This window comes from Tachyglossus aculeatus, chromosome X2 (genome assembly GCF_015852505.1).
Source record: "Tachyglossus aculeatus isolate mTacAcu1 chromosome X2, mTacAcu1.pri, whole genome shotgun sequence".
NCBI classification, from domain to species: Eukaryota; Metazoa; Chordata; class Mammalia; order Monotremata; family Tachyglossidae; genus Tachyglossus; species Tachyglossus aculeatus.
This window is the reverse complement of record NC_052100.1, coordinates 4661219-4669128: the sequence shown is the minus strand read 5'-3', so window position 1 is coordinate 4669128 and position 7910 is coordinate 4661219.

The following is a 7910-nucleotide window of genomic DNA, read 5'->3' as shown; positions in this document are numbered from 1 at the left end:
AAGAACAGTGCTTGGCACATAGTAAGCACTTAATAAATGTTATTATTATTATTATTATTATTATTATTATTGGCACATAGTAAGTTCTTAAGTATAGAACAGTGCCTGGCACATAGTAAGTGCTTAACAATTACCATTAAAAGAAACAAACAAGTACAATAATAATAATTAATTCATTCAATCATATTTATTGAGCGCTTACTGTGTGCAGAGCACGCTACTATGTGCTCGGAAAGTACAGTTCAGCAATAAAGAGAGACAATCCCTGCCCACAACGGGCTCACAGTCTAGAAGGGGGGAGACAGGCATCAAAACAAGCAAAGAGGCAGCGCTTAGAACAGTGCCTGGCACACAGTAAGCGCTTAATAAATGCCATTATTATTATTGGCACATAGTAAGGTCTTAACAAGTATAGAACAGTGCCTGGCACATAGTAAGCGCTTAACAAATACCATTAAAAGAAGCAAACAAGTACAATAATAATAATTCATTCAGTTGTATTTATTGAGTGCTTACTGTGTGCAGAGCATGCCACTACGTGCTCAGAAAGTACAATTCAGCAATAAAGAGAGACAATCCCTGCCCACAATGGGCTCACAGTCTCGAAGGGGGGAGACAGGCATCAAAACAAGCAAAGAGGCAGAGCTTAGAACAGTGCCTGGCACATGGTAAGCACTTAATAAATGCCATTATTATTATTATTATTGGCACATAGTAAGTTCTTAACAAGTATAGAATATTGCCTGGCACATAGTAAGCGCTTAACAAATACCATTAAAAGAAACAAACAAGTACAATAATAATAATTCATTCAATCGTATTTATTGAGCGCTTACTGTGTGCAGAGCACGCTACTACGCGCTTGGAAAGTACAATTCGGCAATAAAGAGAGACAATCCCTGGCGCTTAATAAATGCCATTATTATTATTATTATTATTGGCACATAGTAAGTTCTTAACAAGTATAGAATAGTGCCCGGCACATAGTAAGCGCTTAACAAATACCATTAAAAGAAACAAACAAGTACAATAATAATAATTCATTCATTCAATCATATTTATTGAGCGCTTACAGTGTGCAGAGCATGCTACTATGCGCTCGGAAAGTACAATTCAGCAATAAAGAGAGACAATCCCTGCCCACAACGGGCTCAGAGTCTAGAAGGGGGGAGACAGGCATCAAAACAAGCAAATAGACAACGCTTAGAACAGTGCCTGGCACATAGTAAGTGCTTAATAAATGCCATTATTATTATTATTATTATTATTATTATTGGCACATAGTAAGTTCTTAGCAAGTATAGAACAGTGCCTGGCACATAGTAAGCGCTTAACAAATACCATTAAAAGAAACAAACAAGTACAATAATAATTAATTCATTCAACCATATTTATTGAGCGCTTACAGTGCGCGGAGCATGCTACTACGCGCTTGGAAAGTACAATTCAGCAATAAAGAGAGACAATCCCTGCCCACAACGGGCTCACAGTCTAGAAGCGGGGAGACAGGCATCAAAACAAGCAAAGAGGCAGCGCTTAGAACAGTGCCCGGCACATAGTAAGCGCTTAATAAATGCCATTATTATTATTATTATTATTGGCACATAGTAAGTTCTTAACAAGTATAGAATATTGCCTGGCACATAGTAAGCGCTTAACAAATACCATTAAAAGAAACAAACAAGTACAATAATAATAATTCATTCAATCGTATTTATTGAGCGCTTACTGTGTGCAGAGCACGCTACTATGCGCTCGGAAAGTACAATTCAGCAATAAAGAGAGAGAATCCCTGGAGCTTAATAAATGCCGTTATTATTATTATTATTATTGGCATATAGTAAGTTCTTAACAAGTATAGAACAGTGTTTGGCACATAGTAAGCACTTAACAAATACCATTAAAAGAAACAAACAAGTACAATAATAATAATTCATTCAATCGTATTTACTGAGCGCTTACTGTGTGCAGAGCACGCTACTATGTGCTCAGAAAGTACAATTCAGCAATAAAGAGATACAATCCCTGCCCACAACGGGCTCACAGTCTAGAAGGGGGGAGACAGGCATCAAAACAAGCAAATAGACAACGCTTAGAACAGTGCCTGGCACATAGTAAGTGCTTAATAAATGCTATTATTATTATTATTATTATTATTGGCACATAGTAAGTTCTTAACAAGTATAGAATAGTGCCTGGCACATAGTAAGCGCTTAACAAATACCATTAAAAGAAACAAACAAGTACAATAACAATAATTCATTCAATCGTATTTATTGAGCGCTTACTGTGTGCAGAGCACGCTACTACGCGCTCGGAAAGTACAATTCAGCAATAAAGAGAGACAATCCCTGGCGCTTAATAAATGCCATTATTATTATTATTATTATTGGCACATAGTAAGTTCTTAACAAGTATAGAATAGTGCCTGGCACATAGTAAGCACTTAACAAATACCATTAAAAGAAACAAACAAGTACAATAATAATAATTCATTCAATCGTATTTATTGAGCGCTTACTGTGTGCAGAGCACGCTACTACGTGCTCGGAAAGTACAATTCAGCAATAAAGAGAGACAATCCCTGGAGCTTAATAAATGCCATTATTATTGTTATTATTATTGGCACATAGTAAGTTCTTAACAAGTATAGAATAGTGGCTGGCACATAGTAAGCGCTTAACAAATACCATTAAAAGAAACAAACAAGTACAATAATAATAATTCATTCAATCGTATTTATTGAGCGCTTACTGTGTGCAGAGCACGCTACTACGCACTCGGAAAGTACAATTCAGCAATAAAGAGAGACAATCCCTGCCCACAATGGGCTCACAGTCTAGAAGGGGGGAGAAAGGCATCAAAACAAGCAAAGAGGCAGCGCTTAGAACAGTGCCTGGCACAAGAGAAGCAGTGTGGTTTAATGGGAAGAGCCCGGGCTTTGGAGTCACAGGTGATGGGTTCAAATCCCCCTCCGTCACTTGTCAGCTGTGTGACTTCGGGCAAGTCACTTCACTTCTCTGGGCCTCAGTTCCCTCATCTGTAAAATGGAGATTAAGACTGTGAGCCCCCTGTGGGACAACCTCATCACCTTGTAACCTCCCCAGCGCATAGAACAGTGCTTTGCACATAGTAAGCGCTTAATCAATCAATCAATCAATCATATTTATTGAGCACTTACTGTGTGCAGAGCACTGTACTAAGCGCTTGGGAAGTACAAGTTGACAACACATAGAGACAGTCCCTACCCAACAGTGGGCTCACAGTCTAAAAAATGCCATTGCTTAAAATGCTTAACAAATGCCATTATTATTATTATTATAGTAAGCGCTTAACAAATACCATTATTCCCAAGCGCTTGCTAGAGTGCTCTGCACACAGTAAGCGTTCAAAAAATACGACTGAATGAATGAATTATGATTATCAGTAGCATCAATATAAATAAACAGAATTATAGATACCTACGCATCATGAGTACAAATAAGTAGAATAGTAGATATGTCCATGTATACACAAGGGCTGTGGGGAGGGACAGAGGGGTAGAGCAAAGGGAGCAGAGGCTTCATCTGGGTCAGATCGTGGATGGAGGGGGTGGGAGCAGGAGATGCAAAATAAAATAAAATAAAATAAAACCCTCCCCTCGCAGCTGATGAATCAAGGCAGTTTTTCCCCCCCGTCACTGCGGAGGGAAGCGAACAGGTGCGTGGGAAGCAGCAAGACAAAGCCCAGCCTCGCCCAGGGAAAGATCCCGAGGAGGAGGAGGAGGAGGAGAAAGAGGCAGGCCTGGAGTGGAAGGACACGTTAAATAATCTCTCTGGTCTGCGGCCCCCTCCCTGTTATTCATTCAATCGTATTTATTGAGCGCTTACCGTACATGTACATGTTTGTACATATTTATTACTCTATTTATTTTTTTTTTCTTTTAAATATCTATTCTATTTATTTTATTTTGTTAGTATGCTTGGTTTGGTTCTTTGTCTCCCCCTGTTAGACTGTGAGCCCACTGTTGGGTAGGGACTGTCTCTCTATGTTGCCAGCTTGGACCTCCCAAGCGCTTAGTCCAGTGCGCTGCACACAGTAAGCGCTCAATAAATACGACTGATTGATTGATTACTGTGTGCAGAGTACTGGACTAAGCACTTGGCAAGTCCAATTCAGCAACAGAGACGATCCCTACCCCACAATGGGCTCACAGTCTCCCCAGGGGTGGGTTGGAGGGGAAGGGGCAGAGGCCTGGGGTCGGATGGGTGAGCGGTTTGCCCCCCCCGGGGGGCTTTTCCCCTTCTAGGAAGCAGCGTGGCTAAGTGGAAAGAGCCCGGGCTTTGGAGTCAGAGGTCGTGGGTTCAAATCCCGGCTCTGTGTGTTGTCAGAAGGGCAAGTCCCTTCAGTTCTATGGGCTTCAGTTACCTCATCTGTAAAATGGGGATTAAGACTGTGAGCCCCATGTAGGACATCCTGATCACCTTGTAACCCCCCAGCGCTTAGAACAGTGCTTTGCACATAGTAAGCGCTCAACAAATACCATTATTATTATATTATAATTATTATTATGTGGGTTCTAATCCCTCCTCTGCCACTTGTCTGCTGGGTTGGTTGCCACTTGATTTCTCTGTGCTTCAGTGACCTCATCTGTAAAACAGGGGTTAAGACTATGAGCTCCACATGGGACAACCTGGTGACCTTGTATCTACCACAGTGCTTGGCACATAGTAAGCGCTCAATAAATACGATTGATTGATTGATTAACAAATGCCATCATTATTATTATTATTACTGGGGGGAGAGGGAGGTGGGAAGATGGCCAATGTCGGGGGCAGGGGGACAGAGCTGGGGAAATGGGGGAGGTAGAAGTCTTCATGACAATTTTCTGCCAATTTCCAATATTTGTTCATCGATTAGTGGCATTTATTGAGCGCTTACTGTGTGCAGGGCATTGCACTAAGCGCTTGCAAAAGGACGATATGATAGAGTTAGGTAGGCCCGATTCCTGCCCACAAGGAGTTTACACTCGACAGGGGAAGACCGATCGAAAAATAGATTAGGGATAGGGGAAAATAGTCGAGAATAAGGATGGGCATAAATGCTGGGGGGCTGGGGTGAGCATTAAAGTGGTTAGGGAAGCAGCGTGGCTCAGTGGACTTGGGAGTCAGAGGTCGTGAGTTCTAATCCTGGCTCCGCCACTTGTCAGCTGTGTGACTTTGGGCAAGTCGCTTAACTTTTCTGTGCCTCCGTGACCTCATCTGTGAAATGGGGATTAAAGACCGTGAGCCCCAAGTGGGAAAACCTGATTACCTTGTGTCTACCTCAGCACTTAGAACAGTGCTTGGCACATAGTAACCACTTCACAAATGCCAGCATTATTATTAAGGGGTCCAAGCCAAGTGAAGAATCGTCAAAGAGGGGAGAGCGGATGAAGGCTTAATTTGGGAAGGCATCTTGGAGGAGTTGTGACCTTAGGGAGGTTTTGAAGGTGGGGAGAGTGGTGGACTGTAGACTATAAGCTCGTTGTGGACAGGAATGTGTCTGTTTGTTGTTATAGTGTACTCTCCCAAGCACTCAGTACAGTGCTTTGCACACAGTAAGCGCTCAATCACCCTGATCACTTTGTATCAAGGGATCACCCTGATCACCTTGTATCCCCCCAGTGCTTAGAACACTGCTTTGCACACAGTAAGTGCTTAATAAATGCCATTATTATTATTATTATTATTAGACGATTGTACTTTCCCAAGCGCTTATTATTATTATTATTAGATGATTGTACTCTCCCAAGCGCTTAGTACAGTGCTCTGCACACAGTAAGCGCTCAATAAATAGGATTGACTGACTGAGGGGGTGACAGAACCGGGCCTTTTACCAGCCCATATGTTCTGTCTGAGCACCTCAAATCCAGAGACCCTACTGAGGTAATTCGTTCAATCATATTTATTGAGTGCTTACTATGTGCAGAGCACTGTACTAAGCGTTTGGGAAAGAACAATAAAGAGTGACGATCCCTGCCCACAATGAGCTCACAGTCTAGAGGAAGACCCCACCTTGGAGAGTGTGATCTGGGGTGGAGGGAAGCAGCATGGCTCAGTGGAAAGAGCCCAGGTTTGGGAGTCAGAGGATGTGGGTTCGAATCCCTGCTCTGCCACTGGTCTGCTGTGTGACCTTGGGCAAGCCACTTCGCTTCTCTGTGCCTCAGTTCCCTCATCTTTAAAATGGGGATTAATCAATCAATCAATCAATCATATTTATTGAGCGCTTACTGTGTGCAGAGCACTGTACTAAGCGCTTGGGAAGTACAAGTTGGCAACATATAGAGACGGTCCCTACCCAACAGTGGGCTCACAGTCTAGAAGGGGAGACAGAGAATAAAACGAAACAGGTTAACAAAATAAAATAAATAGAATAGATATGTACAAGTAAAATAGAGTAATAAATCGTATAAACATATATACATCAATCAATCAATCAATCGTATTTATTGAGTGCTTACTGTGTGCAGAGCACTGTACTAAGCGCTTAGCACTGTATTAAGACGTTGAGACCCACATGGGACAACCTGATTACCTTGGATCTACCCCAGAGTTTAGAACAGTGCTTGGCACATACTAAGTGCTTAATGAATATCATCATCATTACATCATCATTTACAGTTCCCTCATCTGTAAAATGGGGATTAAGACTGTGAGCCCCGGGTGGGACAACCTGATCACCTTGTCTTCCCCCCCAGCGCTTAGAACAGTGCTTTGCACATAGTAAGCGCTTAATAAATGCCATTATTAGTATTATTATCATTATTATTATTAACTGCTCCCCAGTCCCCTTTTAAGCAGGGAATGAAAATCCACCCAGCTCCCAGGATCCCTCATCCAAGATCCGAAAAGCAGCATGTGCGGGTTGGTGGATAGAGCACGGGACTTGGAGTCAGAAGGACCTGGGTTCTAATCCCCCCCCCCCCCCCCTCCGTTTATCTGCTGTGTGACCTTGGCCAAATCACTCCATTCATTCATTCAATCGTATTTATTGAGTGCTTATTGTGTGCAGAGCACTGTACTAAGCGCTTGGAAAGTACAGTTCAGCAACAGAGACAACCCCTACCCAACAACAGGCTCACAGAGACACATCTCTAGACTTGGGCAAGTCACTTCACTTCTGCTAGAGAAGCAGCATGGCTCAGTGGAAAGATCATGGGCTTTGGAGTCAGAGGTCATGGGTTCAAGTCCTAGCTCTGCCACTTGTCAGCTGTGTGTCTTTGGGCAAGTCACTTCACTTCTCTGGGCCTCAGTTGCCTCATCTGTAAAATGGGGATTAAGACTGTGAGCTCCCCGTGGGACAACCTGATCACGGTGTAACCTCCCCAGTGCTTAGAACAGTGCTTTGCACATAGTAAGTGCTTAATAAATGCCATTATTATTATTATTATTATTATTATTCTCTGTGCCTCAATTCCCTCATCTGTAAAATGGGGATTGAGACTGTGAACCCCATATGGGACAGGGACTGTGTCCTAACTGATCACCTTGTATCAACCCCAGCACTTAGAACAGTGTCTGGCACATAATAAGACTGTGAGCCCCCGTGGGACAACCTGATCACCTTGTAACCTCCCCAGCGCTTAGAACAGTGCTTTGCACATAGTAAGCGCTAAACAAATTCCATTAAAAAAATAAACACTTAACAAATATTATTATTATTATTATTATTATTATTATTATTATTATTATTATTATTAGACTGTAAACCCATTTTGGGCCAGGAACGTGTCTGCTAATTCTGTTGTATTGTCCCCTCCCAAGCGCTTACAAGTACAAGTGCTCTGCACACAGTAAACGCTCAATAAATACCACCAATTGACCGATTATCTGTGCCTCGGTTTCCTCGTCTGTCTACTTGTTTTGTTGTCTGTCTCCCCCTTCTAGACT